This window comes from Homalodisca vitripennis, chromosome 4, assembly GCF_021130785.1.
Source record: "Homalodisca vitripennis isolate AUS2020 chromosome 4, UT_GWSS_2.1, whole genome shotgun sequence".
Classification (NCBI taxonomy): domain Eukaryota; kingdom Metazoa; phylum Arthropoda; class Insecta; order Hemiptera; family Cicadellidae; genus Homalodisca; species Homalodisca vitripennis.
In genome coordinates this window covers 15,147,497-15,167,396 of record NC_060210.1, presented here as the reverse complement: position 1 = coordinate 15,167,396, position 19,900 = coordinate 15,147,497, and the positions used below count along the sequence as shown (strand labels likewise).

General features: G+C 36.7%; 1 protein-coding gene across 1 annotated transcript in view; it reads left to right on the top strand.

Annotated features, from left to right (window-relative positions):
* LOC124358974 overlaps nucleotides 1-19,900 on the top strand; it is a 53,250-nt gene that overhangs the window by 14,282 nt on the left and 19,068 nt on the right.

The following is a 19,900-nucleotide window of genomic DNA, read 5'->3' as shown; positions in this document are numbered from 1 at the left end:
CGGCTACGTCATAACGGGAACGGCAGAGATATGGCAACGCCGCGGACTATTTTGGTACTGGCTGTTCTTATGAACATTACATACTAAAATGTACAATAGTTTTTATATTGTTTATTATGCCGTATTTTGCCAAATCAGCGTTTAGTTCACCGAACGTCCCCGAGGCCTCTTGTTCGGAGAGACTTCAGGTTATCCGTATCGGGCATGATTGTTCCAAAGAAACAAATAAAATGGCCCAAGTCAATTTCCCGAATAATTACGCGTGTGATTGGAATATTTGTGGCTTTCTCCCCCGATGACCACACGATGTAGAGACAATGAGTGTTGCAGGGAATGCGTGACTGGGGGTCCACTGTCTCTCTGTTTGGTTACGTCCTCACGGTAACACAATGGAGCCAGCAGCGTCCTACGGAATTGTTATAACAGTAATTAACAGAAATTACATTGGACTTTCTCCGGTTCCATACCACACGACTGTGGCTTCCGTGTGTTACGCCGCGGTATGGATTTATATATATGCGTACGTGATATGTCGTAGTGTGTGGTCCGAAAGTAAGGAACACAATATAATTCGAATGGGTTTCTACAGGGAAGATCGTATTTGTCGTTCAGTCGGTTTCGATTGATTTATTGGCGAAGGTTTACTACGTTCAGTCAAGTATTTTAGTTAACAAGGAGAATTTTCTTAGGTGTGTTGTGGTGTAGTATGTGGATTAAGTTATTCTACTCCATTAACTCGGGTTAGAGAACTATTTTTCTTTTTTGTAGGAGTGAGAGGAGAGAATTTAATAAACACAATTATGTACAAGTAACTTAATTACATTTAAAACACACACTATCAGTACTGCCTTGCTATCGAATGACATCACAAAAAATAAAAGTTATTAAGTGTTGGTTTCGTGTGTTTTTAAAGCAATTAAGTAACATTAGACAATACAAGCTCCACCTGCAACATGTACAAGTATATATATATATATATATATATATATATATATATATATATATATTAATAAATTTACAATTTTAATTATTTTAAATTTCATTTAATCATCTATTTTAAATGTATTTTTTGTAGTCTTGAATTAAGAAAATATATTATAAACAATTTCACACAGCTCTAACTCATTAAAATCAGTTTCTCGTGCGACTTTAAACTTTAAGATTTAAAGATTGAATAGCTTGAAGCTCAAGATTGAAGCTTCGCAAAGATTGAAGCTCAAACGACGGCTAAAGCGTATTTTAATAAAAATAAGTATGAGTAAACAAATAATACAGAATTTATTTGACTTACATGCGGTAGTTGTGCACCTTAGAAACCAAGCCGAATGCTGCTATTGGAATATAGCGAGGGATATTAAATTATCCTTCCAATATAATGACTTGCTTGTCTCGGCGATTGACAGCAGTAGACTGCTAAGGTGGCGGCAGCACGTTATTAAGATGACGTGCCTACCCTCTTCAGTTTGACTGATGTGTTTTTTAGATCTTAGAATAGCAAACACGTCAATGCCGTCATGTTGTTTGACTCCTCGTCAGTCCCCCTCCCCCCCACATTCATGATCATTCGCGAACGTTTAATATGGTAATGGCAGGAATTGATCTTTTTTATATCCCGGTATCTGTGTTTGCTTTATTTCAATGTGTTTTTCATTATAAATGTGTTGGTCCGGTATGGTGGTTGGTACGGACCATGTGATTGGTTGGATATTAAAAAAAGTTTTGTACGTTAAGACTTAGATGTCACGTGTAATAAATTATAATTACTTAATTACGGACGGGGTTTTATAGTGGTGATATTTTAAAAGTGTTATTGGGTGGCGGCAGCACGTTATTAAGATGACGTGCCTACCCTCTTCAGTTTGACTGATGTGTTTTTAGATCTTAGAATAGCAAACACGTCAATGCCGTCATGTTGTTTGACTCCTCGTCAGTCCCCCTCCCCCCCACATTCATGATCATTCGCGAACGTTTAATATGGTAATGGCAGGAATTGATCTTTTTTATATCCCGGTATCTGTGTTTGCTTTATTTCAATGTGTTTTTCATTATAAATGTGTTGGTCCGGTATGGTGGTTGGTACGGACCATGTGATTGGTTGGATATTAAAAAAAGTTTTGTACGTTAAGACTTAGATGTCACGTGTAATAAATTATAATTACTTAATTACGGACGGGGTTTTATAGTGGTGATATTTTAAAAGTGTTATTGGGTGGCGGCAGCACGTTATTAAGATGACGTGCCTACCCTCTTCAGTTTGACTGATGTGTTTTTAGATCTTAGAATAGCAAACACGTCAATGCCGTCATGTTGTTTGACTCCTCGTCAGTCCCCCTCCCCCCCCACATTCATGATCATTCGCGAACGTTTAATATGGTAATGGCAGGAATTGATCTTTTTTATATACCGGTATCTGTGTTTGCTTTATTTCAATGTGTTTTTCATTACAAATGTGTTGGTCCGGTATGGTGGTTGGTACGGACCATGTGATTGGTTGGATATTAAAAAAGTTTTGTACGTTAAGACTTAGAAGTCACGTGTAATAAATTATAATTACTTAATTACGGACGGGGTTTTATAGTGGTGATATTTTAAATGTGTTATTGAATTCGGAGGGGATAGATTTGTTTGTGTAAATAATGTTGTCATTCGTCACTACAGTTGTCTTAGACATAAGTGGGCAACATTTCAGTTACACTACACGGGGAACCTTTTACTATTCCAGCAAAATCAGTGAAATGGAATATACGTTCCACATCTCTCTCAATTCAATTCCTTTGGAAGTATAGTCTCCATTTTAGTGCAATGTGAAAATTGAACAGAATTTAGCACACTTTTTTATATTTTGGTACGAGGAAAGGCACAAAGAAAGGTTCTTGCGTACTTTCCGTGAGTTGTCCTTGTAAAATGACGTGGTCTTTTATGATGGTCCCTCGTTTTTGCAACTTGAAAATTGAACTGAAAGTAACGGTCATTTCTATCTTTTGGTACGAGGAAAGGCACAGAGAAAAGTTCCTGCTTACTTACCGTGGGTTGCCCTTGTAAAATGACGTGGTCTTTTATGATGGTCCCACTTGTTTGCAACTTGAATGTTGCATTGAGTAGGGCTCCCCGACTGTGTACTCAATGTCGGTTGTCCGTCTTTTTATGACGGCTACTGTACAGTTTGACACCCTCCCCGTGGCAGTGACCTTACTGCGCGGCCAGTCAGACCCGCATGCACCAAATCTCACTTGTCCCAATTGAACTATGCCGGCTGGTCCTGATTACTCGCTTCCGCCTGAGTGTCACCCCAACCTGGGTGTCACGGGTTTCCTGGAAGAACCGAATGATGGACACTGAAAATTGTTAAAATTCCACTTCGATAAGTGACTTCTTCAGAAGGTCCGATAACATTGGGGTTTCCAGTCGAATGCGCACATCGTTTGTGGGCTAATAACGAGCGGTCTAGACCTCATGGAGTCTTTGATGCAACATAATGAGATTTCTTCGTTTTGTACGTTACCAAGGCAACCTAAGCGTCAGGCTTCAATAGCTAGTCCTGGAGTCTTGAGCAGTGCAGAACCGTATGCTTTGACTACGGCTATTGAGCCATTCCCCCATAAGAGCAATGTTCAACCAAAACACTTTTACGTCTTTTAGTGTTTCTAGTAACGAGTGTCCTTTTTTTAAATTTAGACGAAGAAGTACAAAACGCTCGAGTGATTTTACAGTGGCAAAATAAAGATGTCCTGTATCTAGTCACATGATTTGTCGTATTTTGGAGGGTGATTTGGGTTTTTTATTCTCTCGGGAAAAGAAGCTTATAGATTGCACTTAGTCCTGTAAGAACCTTAGCGCCGCTTCCGGAGTGATAGGATGTTCTGGATGGGTAAGGTTAGGGGTAGGGGTCGCCTCCTATCGAGATCCACGAGGAAGAATTAGGGCACTAATTTTGAAGTCTTGTCCCTCCCTAGCCTAATAAGGACCTTTGCGCTGCTTCTGAAGTAACAGGATATTCTGGATCGAGACCAATGAGGAAGAATTTAGCACACTAATTTCGTCGTGTCCCTTCGGAAGAAGGGGGGACCAGCTCTGAAACCAGCCTCTCCAGTCAAAGCAGGCAGGGGGTGGCACACCCTTGTTGAGGCTAGCAAGAACCTGTGACACTTAGAGAACGACCCCACCAACTCCATCAGTTACCTCCCGCAGTAGACTAGACCTATTGAATTACCCTTGCACCCCAGAATCTAGACATTTGCGATTAGTGATGTGCTGCTCCTGGACGTCCATATGGTTGCCCAGATTTAAATGACACACCGGTTTTTGCTGTGCCCAGTGGTAGGTACAACTGGAAGGTATAAACCAGCCAGAAGTGATCCCTGCTCACAGAAGAAGTTAGTGTTTCGCTCCAATAACAACCCATGTGTTTTTAACGAAGTGAAGTCGTTTATCGCATGGAATGGTCCATTTCTTTGTGTTTTAAAGACTATATTGGTCACAGACCTTTAACATACCATTTCTGAGGACTGAAAAAATATACATTCTTTAATCGTTCAACAAGGAAATTTGGGCATTCAAAGCAGAATTTAGGTACTTGTACATCTTAAAATGAGACCCAACAAAACGGTTGTACATGCGGATATTAAATTTTACAGTAAGTACTTGGTAAAGTCCTTTAAAATGATTGAATGGATCGTCATTTTTATTTGTAATACTCATTTCCTTATGAAATAAATATTAAATATGTAAAGAAAATTTATATTTACTTATAATTTATATTTTTGTGTCAAATGAATAAAACATGTCAATCTCGGAATCTATAGTTCATGCATGTACTGTAAACATTGTAACATTTTCATCTTCAGCTGTTTTTATTTTTTTCTGCTTTCAAAATTACCTACATTTCGTACAGAGTGATAAAGATCCAAATTTCTTACTGTTCTTTTTTCAGGGAAGTTGTCGTAAAGGGCTATGAATATAAAATGAAAATAATTTCCACAATCAATAATTAATTTTATCACCTTTATTAAGATTTTGCACTAACATCAGTTTTTTATGAGAGAAATGAGAAAGATTGTACTAACACTTTACTCTGCCTTTCACTAATGAGAGGGGGTCCCTCGATTAGCAAAGTCAGTGATGTCAGTACAAGATTATTCACTTAACCGGTGACAGTGACAACATACATATAACCGTGACAGTGACAGTGACAGGGACGGGACGCGGTAGCTTTACCACTGTCGCTGTATCACTTTCCACGGGACTTTCCCCGGTCTTGATGGGAATTAAATGGGCAACGCGAAGTGACATTGTGTCTGGCCTCTTCCTACCCACCGACCGTACGTCTCCGTTAAGGGACCACGCACTTTTACTTTCGTACACGCCTAATGGTTCGGCCTTCAATGAAACCAAAAGCATTTTCTAATGTTCAGTTTTCGAGTCGTAAAACAGGAACGGTGAGTTGTCGAGAAATTGAATCATATCTTCCTACGGCTTGCATCTCTTAGTGACAAACTAAACCCACCTACACAGATCGACTGCTATGGGGAACACCTAACAAGAATATCACCTGGGTTCTTGGCGTTAGCGTCTAGCGTGACGTATAGTATCACTGTGGCCGCCTTATTGAAAGCAACTAGTGTTTTTCAACATGACAACTGTAGGGGCTGGTGAAGAATCAGACAGTCCCTAAGCAAATTCCACATTACGGGTTCCAACCAGGATGACCAGACGTCCGGCTTTAGGAGGACATTCCCTCCTTTTTAATTTGCCCTGCTGTCCTCCCGGCTTTTGAAAATTTTGTAAAATGTCCGGCTTTTTGGCGGCCACTTAAATGTACTAAAATAGTAGCATCACGTTAAAGATTCTTCCTAAAATAGACCATGCACAGTTATTGCAGCGCACACGTAATGTATGTTGAGTGTTGTCTATAGTGTCACTGACTCACTGTTGTTTTCTATCCGCTCAGCTGCACTGGCGCTACTACCCCTTGATTTTCTATTTGTGTATTATAAATGATAGGTTAATTTTGTTATATTACATTATATATTTTTATATTATTGTGATAATTTCTCATACATAGCTTACTAATAATGTGATAAATCAGTGCATAGAATTATATCCAATTATAAAAAAAATCATTTTTAATATCATTCTAAAATTTGAGTTCAAATCCATTATAATTTTAAAGGGAACAATTTTAACTATAATGAATTCAATTTTATGCCGCACACAAAATAATACTTTAATCCATCAATATACACTTTAATATGAATTCTTTTTATTTTTCAATTTATATGTCGGAACAAATCCAATTTTAGGGTTATTTGCATTAAAATATGCTCAAATACAGTACTGATTGATTTATAATGTCGCGATTGATTTATATATTTTTTTTTAATAATGTATAAATAAATAGCTTTCTAGAAAATTTTATAAGCATAATTAATATTGTCCTCCTTCCTTCCTTTTGAAGCCCCAATAAGTTATCCTTTTAGGAATTTGCGTCTGCTCACCCTGGTTCAACATCTTCCCGTATTTAATATTATATTCCTTTCCTGTTTTCCGTTTATATAACATTATACATAAACAGAAGTACTCTTTTCAAAGTAAAAACTATTTAAAATAATAAACATTTTGTACATGTTAGTCGGTGGGTTGAGTATGGCTTCTAGATCAAAGGTGTAACTGAAACCATGGATTCGATTGGTCGTAATGAAGGAAGGTCAATGAACATTTTATAAGTAAATAAGCTTAAAGGTTATTTGTGTGTATGGGAGAAGAGTGCTACTTACTCACCGTAAGTAGATTGCCCTCATGAGGCGGATATGTTGGCGACAATTCTCTTGAGGGTTTCCTCTCGCGCGCGCACCGCATACACACTCCCACAACTCAGCATCCAATGAACTTGCACATTGAAGTCCGGACATTCTCAGTCACGTTCCATTTGTTGTAAATAACATTTATTTCTAAACTAACCGCAATTTATTGAAGGAGGAGCTCTTCTTATTGGAAAAAGTAATTTCTACAAAAGAAAATTTAAGGGAAATGTTTGAGATTGAAAAATTGTCCATAAGAAGGGAACTAGCCTCAATAAGTTTTTTATGTAAGTTACTTAATAATTCAGTTGATAGTTCGTATTTGTTAAGTCACATAGGTTTGCATGTACCACATCATATATTTAGAGAATTTAATTTATTTACTTTACCTAGATGTAGAACAGTTTCTCATTATAATTTTCCTTTGTACAAGACTCTACGGTTTCTTAATTTAAACCAATTAAACTTAGATATTTTTAATGATAATTTGGAAAATATTTTAAAGATATGCAGCAACCTTTTATTTTGATTTAATTTATTGTTCATTGTAGAAGTGTATGTGTACAATGTAGCAAGTTGTTATTTTTATTTAAATTGTATAGAGTTCATTTATTTATGTTGTGTAAAGAAATTTAAATATTAATTTGTGTAACTGCCAGCAGTTTAGTTTAGTTTAGTTTAGTTTGTTATGTAAAGTTCATATTAAGAGTACATTAATTTTAGTTAGGATGGCTGTTTTGGGAATAATTGAAGGTTTTGTACTTTGTTTGTGCTATATCATGTCCGGTAGCTGTCATGTAAAATTGAAAAATAAATAAATAAAAAAAACTTGGCCAATAATTTTAATTTTCTCACACGAGGCCTTTTGACATCTAAGATACCATCGTCAGTTGTGAATAATCAATTCGAAATAGTATAAGAATATTAATTTAACAATATTTAAAACAATTATCAGCTGAATACAACTTAATACAAGATTTGTATAATTGAAAGTAAAATAAAATAAACATTAATATGTGAATGAAAGTTTGGGTCAAAAAGAATTTGGTTATGTTTTAAAGGAAGGGCGAATTTTGAATCGGTCCAAAAGCATCGTATAATATTTTATCTTTATTTTTTTTTATGTGTAATGTTTGGTAAGCGTCGAGTTCTTCTTGATTGTGGACTTGTAATAACGTGAAGAGCATGTTTGGCAATAGCTGATTTTTCAGTTTGTCCATATTTATAATATCTTTCGTGTTCTTTAAATCTATTTTTAATGGTTCTTTTTGTCTGGCCAATGTAAATATTATCACAATCTTCACAGTTATTTTTGTAAGTTCCACTTTTATTAAGCTAATTAGCTGTTAATTGTTTTAAATTGTGAACTATTTATACTATTTCAAATTGTTGATTCACACCTGACGAAGGCACATTACATGTCGAAAGGCCTCGTGTGAGAAAATTAAAATTATTAGACAATTGTGAGTTTTCTTTTATAGAAAATAACCGTAATTGCACTTGAAATATTTCTAAACGAATTATTACAATAAATATTCTGTAACGTAAACCTATACTCCGTGTGTTCAGTAGATCAAATAGTTGATTTTCACACCAAGTGGGGTAATGTTTATTTTCTTACGGACCGTTTAGTCCTGTAAGTCCTTACTATATCTCTGGTAAATTAAGTTTGTCTCCCGCTAATTGTCGACCAATCGGCAGTTCAATTGGTCGATAGTTAACGTGTGTTTTCTGTCTAAAAATCGAACCGATAATTTTCGACCAATTGGTAGTTCAATTGGTCGATAGTTATCGTGTGTTTTCTGTTTAAAAATCGAACCGATAATTTTCGACCAATTGGTAGTTCAATTGGTCGATAGTTATCGTGTGTTTTCTGTCTAAAAATCGAACCGATAATTTTCGACCAATTGGTAGTTCAATTGGTCGATAGTTATCGTGTGTTTTCTGTTTAAAAATCGAACCGATAATTTTCGACCAATTGGTAGTTCAATTGGTCGATAGTTATCGTGTGTTTTCTGTCTAAAAATCGAACCGATAATTTTCGACCAATTGGTAGTTCAATTGGTCGATAGTTATCGTGTGTTTTCTGTTTAAAAATCGAACCAATAATTTTCGACCAATCGGTAGTTCAATTGGCCGTTAGTAACGTGTGCAATAGTTGACAGTACGGAACTTGCAATTGTATGAAAAAGACGTGTAATCCAGTCATTTTAGGTTTTTTAAACCTCAATCTGCGGAAAAATTCCTAGTGAGCTGAATTTTGGTATACACCTTCGTTATAGCGTTTTAATGAAGATGTGAAACCGACATTGATATCGTGCCAAACAATGTCTCTTGCATTTTTCTGTAAATTGAACCGTTGTCGGACTAGAGTGCTGAGAAAGCGAGTAGAATGCACTCATAATAGGGTATTATATATCGTAACATATAAGGCTCTATTGCTTTTTATCAATGTATTGAAGTTTTCTTAAAACTTCTAACTTCTACTCGGGCGTTTTGTGACAAATAATTATACTTATATTATAGAGGTTTTGGAACTTATTAAAATGTACTATATATAATACAAATGACCTCCACTGCCAGGATGTTCCTTTCTTTATTGTTCTGAGACCCGCCCCTTTATACCTGCTACTGCCTGTCGGACCGTATTTAGCTCAGTTGAAAATCAGTTTTTGAATGTTAAAGTCGTTATTTTCGTAGTTTTGTGCTCTTGAACAGTTTTCATAATGAGTGATAAACGTTTCATATGTAATGAATCATTATCTAGTGGTGACGTAGTAGAGTTTAGACCTGGTCAAACCTACAAACATTAAAAAATGCTAGTGTTGCTAGAAGTGATGGTAACATTGAATATTTGAATACTGTGACATTTGTAAATGTTCACAGTAATTGTCGTAAACATTATACGAACGATTTGAGTGTTGCGGCCTTCAAAAGACGCAAAGAGCCGAGTAAATAAACATTTCCGCGCAAAAAAAGAATTAATTGTTTAGATTTAAAAAAAATTATGTTTGTTTTGTGGAGAAGAAGCAAGTGAAGAAATCGAAAGAAAAAAAGAAAAATACAGATATAAAAAAATAATATAAGAAAAGTGAGTAGTCTCACATTTAAAGACACAGTTTTAAAAGCTGCAGAGGCGCGTGGTGATAAATATGGAAGAAATGTAAAGGAGCGTGTACATTTTGAATATGACCTTGTCTATGTCGAAGCTAAGTAGTATAAGTGTTTGTCAAATTTTTTGTTACTTAGTGGAAAGGGTGATGTAGGAAGCCGTCCATTGGATGAGAATATCAGAATTGCTATGGACAATGTTTTAATCCATTACATTGAAAACAATGACGATTGTCATTTCACATTGGCTGAGTTGAAAGGTGTAATTCAAGGTTACGTTCCAGATGACAAGAGAATTATAAAAAATTGATTGCTCGATATGGAAGTAGTATTGTAATTACCACGAAAAGCAAATTTTTTATTATAATTTGCTTTTGATATACTTCAGCTAATACTTTGACTAATTCGTGGTACAGTTGGAGGAATTTAGCTGTGCTCGTAGGGCCCTAATACTACCTTTTCAACAAATAAACGCTATCTGTGTGGCGGGTTGCGTTTACGTGCTAGCCGCTGAGATGAAGGCGCGACAATCTCTTTAACAACTTTAAACTCACGGTTTTGATTTGCAGATTAGTATTGACAAATGCGTTATTTTCAAAAACACATTAAACAACACTATAACAACTGAAAAACAAGGATAAGTCCTATTATTGCTATTATTTGGTATTCTCATATTTTTAATTCCACCACAATCAGCACTGTCACAAAACAAACTGATTTTAGCGAGTGTGATGAGTTATTTGGGCCAATACGATTCCTGAAAGGAGGGTTTTACCTATGTGTCTCAGGAAATGTTTTCGGGACGCAGCGCATAATACTACCCCGCAACCCCTCCCGCCTATCACCACACACTCAAGGTCACGCGCACAGCTAAAGTCCTCGAACTGTACCGGTACGAAGAAAAAAAAGAAACATCTTTGTGATGAACGATTACGAATTGTGGAAACTGCTGCATCGACAATCAAAGAAGATATTCATTCGTTCCATTAAAATTATTCACGACTCCTATCCACCACCAAGTCAAATGTTAGATAAAATCAATGGGGGTGGGAGTTGAAAAGTAATATATTACAGCCAATAACAACTTAATTGCCACCAGAACCCGATCAACTAAACACAATCTTTTATAATTGTACAAGAGGTTGTGGCGGCAAACGTGGATGTAAAAAATTGGATTGAGATGTTCTAAAGCTTGTGGACATTGTCGTGGTCAGTCATGCTCAAACGCAGAGTCCAAAGAAAATGATGAAGATGTTGATATACAGCAATAAGTCCACTCGATGTTTTGTCAGCAACTTTTGTTTAAGTTTAAATGGAGGATATCGAAAAGAAAACTATAAACAAATTTTTTCTCCTATTTTTAATATACAAATAAATAGTTAATGAGCATAAAAAAACTTTACATATCATGGATTATGCCTACGGGGGAAACCATGTAAAAACGTGCCTTGCATTCTACCTCAAAGACGGTGCGGAAACGAGTGCATCATCATAATGTAGTCGCTTTGTCAGTGCTCTAGCCCGAAAACTGTTGTCTTTACAGAAAAATGCAAGAGACATGTTTTGTAGATAATCGTATGAGGAATAATTTATATACTGACCTTTATTGACTTCCAAGTTATAGTTGCGAGATATTCACAAAAAAATGATTTTCGTGACCTTTTGACCCTTACAAACTTTTTTAGCCGGCACGATATCAATGTCGATTTTTTACATCTTCATTAAAACCCTATAATGAAGGTGTACACCAAAATTCAGCTTGCTAGGAATTTTTCCTCAGATAAAACCTGAAATGACTGGACTAGTGGGTATGAAGTTCGTTCGTCACAACAGTGATATATTTCGTCACGTGTAAAAGTCAGTGAAGAGAAGGAGTGTGGTGGTGTTTATATAAGGCGGCGCGGCGTGGCGCGGTGTTGGGGCACGTGTGCAGGGAAACCCCACGCAACCTCGCACATGTCTCCCGCACACACACTGTGCATATGACGTCACGACAAGCTGGCTGTCTGTGTCACAGGGCTTGTCTTTACCGCTATTCTGCTTTTTTGTTGTTTTTTTCTTTTGTTTATTTGCAAGCAGTTCCGTCCAAAATCATCAAAAACCCATTGTTTTCCACCGATGATTCCACGCCAAGACACAATTTGCAAGACGAGAAGACACCTTCATTGGACTTTGAGACAGGGACAGTCTTGGAGTACCTTCGCAGAGTGCAACCCCCCCCCCCCCCTACTAAGGGTCTCTACTCCGCTACTTGTGCGCCCACTCTGGAAGTGTCAGGCCAGGGAGAGCTCGGCGAAGCAAGGTGGAAACTGTAACGGTAGCCCGTCACCCTCCATTAGACCGGCCCACCTCTTCTGGTGTACCGTACCGCATCGATCTGCCGAACGCCGTGTGATTGCTGACCCTGAGGACATCGCAGTAGTTTCTCCAGTTCGAATTGTTTCCTCTAAAAACTGTGGCAAAGACGACCATTCGATTGGTTTTCTAAAGCGCTGGCAGTGTTCAGGAGATAAAAGTCCTTATCTAATCTTCCTACCAGATAATCAGCTCGCTCTACATCTGTACCCGAGGGCTAGATAAGGCCGAAGCTTCAATCAAATACGTCGAAATTATCACTCTTTTCCGATTATTTTTACCCTCTCTCCCCCCACCAATGAGTTTCTTCCTGGACATGTCCGTTCTGGCTGGTTGCTCCCCTGACCCAAGTCCGGATCAGGGACAAGGGGAGGTAATGACGTCACAGATAGACAGACGGACAGACACACACCGTTATGGAGAACCAGGCGCGCCGTGCCACTTCTAAATAACTTGCGCACCAATCATAGATTGAGAGATCCCGGTGGGCAGCCGATATGAATGAATTAGGAAACAGGTCAGAGGCACTTTACCATATTGCGGGTAACGCACTCTGATGGTGGTCGGATTGTGTTATATTTGTTGTAGATTACAACATGGTGTCGTAATGGCCTTACTGCAGCGCATATGATGGTGGCTGGGAACCAATCCTACGTTTTGTCCAGCAGCAATCCGATGTGATTGACGAAATAGGCCACGATTTTGGCCATAAATACCCGGCCTGGGGCCGCGCTCACTTTCTCCCGACATCGGCACAGTCCGACTGTCACTGGACCTGGGAGTCCGCGGGCCGCAGTCGCACGACTGAGGACTATTCATCCCGGGCGAGGTCGGCGGCGCGACCGCGGTCAATGATGGCTGAGGGAAAGCATTGCATCAGGCCGGGCACAACTGTTATTAGAGGAACGTTCGACAGAATTGGATTTCTCCGAGGTTCACTGTTGCGTTATTGAATGCGAATAGTTGTTCAGCAACGCATATGGCAGATGGTACATTTTAATGCCAATAATGCCAAATGGGGGAATTAACAAGTGGGCTACACGCCCGCGCGCAGACCTCTCAATCTTGAGTGCAGGGTGTTAGGAACGTCTGAATTTCCCCGTTAGTCACCTAGTGCATCTCTAACAAAACCCAGATTTTTCTTATTTGTAATGTTATCCTACAGCAAGGACGTAGTTAGCGGGGGGGTTCAAGGGGTCCGGATCCCTCACCCAAATTTTTAATTTTCCAATTAATTTTTTTAGCAAACAATTATTATTATTAAAGTAATTCAGTATTACCGACATGTACTGATGAAAGATCATTCTCAACATAGAAACTGATGAAGAACTTTTTAAGGAACAAAACGGGAAATGAGCGGTTGACTGCACTCGCTTTACTTTCTGTCCACTACGGAAAAATGTCAGTAGTCTTGACACCCCCCAATTTTTTTTTAATGTTTTGTCCTAAAGTGATTAGTATATATAGATAATAAACATTATAATGAGAAAAATTATAATAAACAACGTATAATTCTTGCTAGTCATTACTCTACGACATTACTGGTTAACCCCTTTACTTAAAACGGCTGACCCCACCCTCTGCGTTCGTGAGTGTGGGTGTGCGTGCGTGCGAGCACCCTTTTGCCGCAATCCCTATTTGCTAATACTAAAGCTCAGCAACAATCCCTATTTGATAATACTATAGATCACCAGCCATCCCTTTTTGCTAATACTATAGATCAGCAGCAATCCCTATTTGATAATACTATAGATCAACAGCAATCCCTATTTGATAATACTATAGATCAGCAGCAATCCCTATTTGATAATATTATAGATCAGCAACAATCCCTATTTGACAATACTATAGATCAGCAGCAATCCCTATTTGATAATACTATAGATCAGCAGCAATCCCTAGTTGCTAATACTATAGATCAGCAGCAATCCCTATTTGATAATATTATAGATCAGCAGCAATCCCTATTTGCTAATACTATAGATCAGCAGCAATCCATATTTGATAATACTATAGATCAGCAGCAATCCCTATTTGCTAATACTATAGATCAGCAGCTCCATTGATATATTTGTAATTTTTACTTTTTTCCTTTTGTTTCCGTTAATGCAGCAGGAAATAAGCAAATAAATATTTACCTGCAGTATAATATCTCATAAGACTTTTTTATTGCTACCCATTGTGAGACTTTAAACTTGGTGTAAACATTGAAGGCCGTATATTAAATAAACATATCAGATTTAACCGTTGATAAGAAAGCATTAAACAGTTAGATTCGTCGTAGAGACAGTATTAAACGCCAAGGTCACACAGAACAAAACCCACCTTCGTGCAGAAACGCCTTTGTGTGCACAGGATGTAGCGAATTAGGCCTGTATTATTGTTAGCAGCTGACTCAATGCCATTGTGTGCACCATTTTCTTGTTTCCCTTCCACAATCATCTGCTCCAGGCTGAGTTCATTTGTTAAGATAATATCTACTGCTTACAGTGAAGAACCCAGAGGGGACGTGATTGTATCTCTGCACATGTATTTCCCCTTAGAGGTATTAATAATTTCCCTTCAGCTAATAATCCTTGGTACTAACAGCTTACAACAAGGTATTACAAATTAATGTATTACTTAGTTCTCTTCAATAGGTTAATTAGGTTAACCATCTCTTCCTCTCTAATATGGGGCTGTTAAAACAATATCGCAAATACCACTTTTCTATTCAAAGTATTCATAATTCTATCTGAAACTGTCATTAGTCTTTTTGCTGAAATATTACAATTGTATACAGCTGCAAGCTGTATATAGATTATAACAACAACCTTTGGTTTGCTGTAATTAAAATACACTTGATTCTGTAGTGCATATAATCTGTTTCTTTAGAATTTCTAGTTATATTACTAAATACTGAAAGTTTATTTTTTATGTATGAATCTTTTATCTAAATCCTATGGTCCATACCTAGAAGCTACAATATTGCACAGAACACTAGAGAATTCTGTGTATTGGTCTCAGTATTGCCAGACCTAGAAACTACAATATCGCATAGAGCAACATTAGAGAATTCTGCTTATTCGCCTTAGTATTGCTAGACCTAGAAATTACAATATCGCATAAAACAACATTAGAGAATTCTGCTTATTGGCCTTAGTATTGCTAGACCTAGAAATTACAATATCGCATAAAACAACATTAGAGAATTCTGTGTATTAGTCTCAGTATTGCCAGATCTAGAAACTACAATATCGCATAGAACAACATTAGAGAATTCTGCTTATTGGCCTTAGTATTGCTAGACCTAGAAATTACAATATCGCATAAAACAACATTAGAGAATTCTGCTTATTGGCCTTAGTATTGCTAGACCTAGAAATTACAATATCGCATAAAACAACATTAGAGAATTCTGTGTATTAGTCTCAGTATTGCCAGACCTAGAAACTACAATATTGCACAGAACACTAGAGAATTCTGTGTATTGGTCTCAGTATTGCCAGACCTAGAAACTACAATATCACTTAGAACAACATTAGAGAATTCTGCTTATTGGCCTTAGTATTGCCAGACCTAGAAACTACAATATCACATAGAACAACATTAGAGAATTCTGCTTATTGGCCTTAGTATTGCCAGACCTAGAAATTACGATATCGCATAGAACAACATTAGAGAATTCTGCTTATTAGCCTTAGTATTGCTAGACCTAGAAATAACAATATCGCATAGAACAACATTAGAGAATCCTGCTTATTGGCCTTAGTATTGCTAGACCTAGAAATTACAATATTGCACAGAACACTAGAGAATTCTGTGTATTGGTCTCAATATTGCCAGACCTAGAAACTACAATATCGCATAGAACAACATTAGAGAATTCTGCTTATTGGCCTTAGTATTGCCAGACCTAGAAATTACGATATTGCATAGAACAACATTAGAGAATTCTGCTTATTGGCCTTAGTATTGCCAGACCTAGAAATTACGATATCGCATAGAACAACATTAGAGAATTCTGCTTATTGGCCTTAGTATTGCCAGACCTAGAAATTACGATATCGCATAGAACAACATTAGAGAATTCTGCTTATTGGCCTTAGTATTGCTAGACCTAGAAATTACGATATCGCATAGAACAACATTAGAGAATTCTGCTTATGGCCTTAGTATTACTAGACCTAGAAACTACATTATTGCATGGAACAAATATTATCAAATCCGTTGTTGGCCCTAGTACTCACCCGTGAGAAGTCTAGGTTTGGATTTTCTTGGTAGAAATGTTCCCCAGATTTTGTCTGTTACCACAGATTTGAAGGTTTATATTTACAATTTTGGATAACTTAGAGAAATACAGAAAACAGCATTTAAAATATGCATTTGCTTCCTAAAATTTGTCTAAGAAGCTGCATTGGAAAAGATGACTTTAGTTGCCTGTGCTTTTACTAATTTTGTAATATAAAGAAATTACCTTGAAAACCTGTAAATGTTACTCTAAAATAATCTGAAAATAATAAATCTAATGTCAACTGAGTAAATAATTACACCATTTGCTTTTCATCACTTAAGTGGTAATTCAGCGCATTGAAAACTCTGATACCATTTATTAGTTTTGGAGTCAGACAACTTTTTCCTTGAGATATGCTTTTTCCCTTGTAAACATATAAAATAAAAAAACAGAAATTCTTTTTAGGTACGTTTATTTTACTCATAAACCACCAAACGTAGGAAATTTAACTTATATAATCTGCCTTAAATGTCTAATAAATTGTATACACTTCAATAATAATTGTGTGTAAATATGTATTATTATTTAGCTACTAAATTGTTTTAAAGGAAAAGTAAATACATAAATATTATGGAATTTAAAATAATACATTTTTTTATTTATATAACAGCAAGCTAATAATAGGTAGCCTATATTATGTGTGTAGAGTTATGTGCATAAGTACAAAACATTTCATTAAGTTATGTTCAACAATTCTTGAAAAACATGTGTTCAAGTGTAAACATTTTTTTAACAAGAAAATTAAATATTAATGACTTGGGCTTATCTCAAAGAATTTGGTTTGTTCTCATGTAGATCACCTGTACACACATGATTTACATATCAACTTGAATAATATTTATTTAACTGGAATAACTGGAGTAAATCTATTTTGATCTTTTTTACATTTTATTAAATATACACTTTTTATTAGATATTTATTAAAACAGTGTAGAAGTTTCATTGCCCTATGTTTCGTGGTTCTGTTTGAGAAAAGTGAATTTACACAGAATGTGTTTTCATATTTAAATAGCGTAGGGACGAAAAAGTTTCCAGAGAACAGGGCCCATAAGTAGGCTTGCCAGATTTTCTGAAAGCTCAACCGGGACAAAAAAGGGGGGGGGGCTGGGGGGTCCGCCCATCAGAAGAGCCTGGGGTCTGGAAAAATATAGGTATATGCAGGTAAATTAGTAACAAGTAAATTAGACATTATATTATAATTTATAAATGAAAATGAATAAATGTTATTCTCGTTAACATGGCAAAAGACAAACACACATTAAAATAAGTTTAAGATTAAGATTTTACATTTTGCTTGTATTTTTCGTCATTTTCAGCACTTCTTTCATGCTTTTTATTTTGGTGTAAAATTCTTCACAGCTGAGGCCAACGTTAATTTTACAAGTCATCAAGCCTTTTACCGTTGACTCTTTCATCAAACCACGATCATCAGTCCACACATTGTTCATCAAGGAGAACACCCTTTCAACCGGTGCTGATGTCCCCGGCGTGCAGAACACGTACTCAATAATTTTAAATAGGTTGTTTGCTGTTATATGGTTTTCTTTAAAGTGAGAAAACAACCTCAGCCATTTCTATTCACTTGGAATACGCTTATCACTTAGAGCTTCTTTCTCTGTCCACTTCTCCCAGATGGATTGAAAATAGTCTTTGGCAAGAATAACTTCGTCAAACAAAAAGTCAACGTTCACTTTTAGATCGCCATGATTAGGAAGACTTCCATTGATAAGTTCAGCGGAACGTTCAACATTTTCCTATGAAAGAACATTTTGTGTGGCCAGATCTACCCAGGAAAATTTCTCAGCGTGTCCAAAGCTATTCTCCCAAAGGTTCAAATATGCGATGCATCTGTCATAAAATCCATCAAATTCTTGTTTAATATGAATGCGATCTTATGTACAAGAGCCTAGGATAGGATCAAATTTCAATTAATCCGGGACGCGTAGTGAACCGGCCGGGACACCGGGATCGTAATTCAAAACCGGGACTGTCCCGGTCAAACCGGGACGTCTGGCAAGCCTACCCATAAGGCAAATGCTGATCACAATAGTGCTGAAATCTATTAACTTCAAATGGTCTTGTTGGGCAGAAGGTATATTGTTCTAAAAATCTGTTTTGAAGCCTCACTATGGCTACTCTGGTTTCGTGGTGTTAATCACTAGTAGATTATGTCTGTCAGTCAAGGTCATGGTGAATGATATTAACGATTTCTGGCAGTTGTGATCCAACACTGTCCCCCTGTTTAGTGTTATACAATCAGTGTTGATAGTGATTATGTAAACTTAATGAGATGTAGAAGATTAAAAGCTTCTGTTGTGTAATGAACGACTATGGAGGAGGTACAGTGCCAGTGCGTTGGCAATCCACATATACATGTACTGGTAGCAGCCAACTCATCTCCTCATTGCCAAATCTCCTTCCTCACACATCTCCTGTCAATTAGGTCTTCCCCAACATGCCCTTGTGCCAGTAGCCAGGCATGTTACAACAGGATGGTAGCAGTGCATTTATTGCCACCTTATGGTTTCCCATTGGCAACGATTCGACTGCAAATTTCATAACTCTATCCACAACCTATGATGAGGAATGGATCTTTCCTGAGTGTATAGATAAGAATTTATTACTGGCTACAGTTGTGATGTTACTATTAGTGGTTTATAATACAAATAAAACACGTTCTGGACGTCCATAAATTTATTAATGGAGCAATAACAGTTTTAGAATGTCATGAATTGATCCTGTAAGGACAGATCCCATCCTGGGAAATTTATAGTTGTATAGAGAGCAATTGCATTTAAGGACATGCCATCCTCAGATATCCATCCCATTTTCCTGCTCTCAATCTTTCAAACTGCCACTTGTATTATTTATTAAAACATTCCTTGCCTTAAAACTCGGAAAGAAAACTGTAGTTAAATTATATTCAGGTAGATAGTATATTCAGGTAGATAGTAAAGCTAAGTTAAACTAGCTCATATGGGGTAAATAAAATAATTTTTTAATCTGGGTGCATTACGATTGTAAGGGTTCAAAACATTCCTGTACATGTTTATAGCATATAACATTATTTCTAATTTTAATATTTAAAATATTTCCAAATAAAATACATTATTTTATTTATAAAATGGTAACATAATAAGAGCAGTTAGTATCATGAGGTAATTTTTAATCTGGTGGTAAATTGTTAAATTGTTGTTAATAACTTGCATTTTACAAAACATATTTACCCACTCACATAACAGCAACAGTGTTTCCACTGGAAACAGGTCTAAATGTAAATAGTACATTCAAATGTAATATGAAATGCACTGTAGAGATTCATCCTCAGTCAAGAGATATATTACAACTGAAACACGTGTAGAGC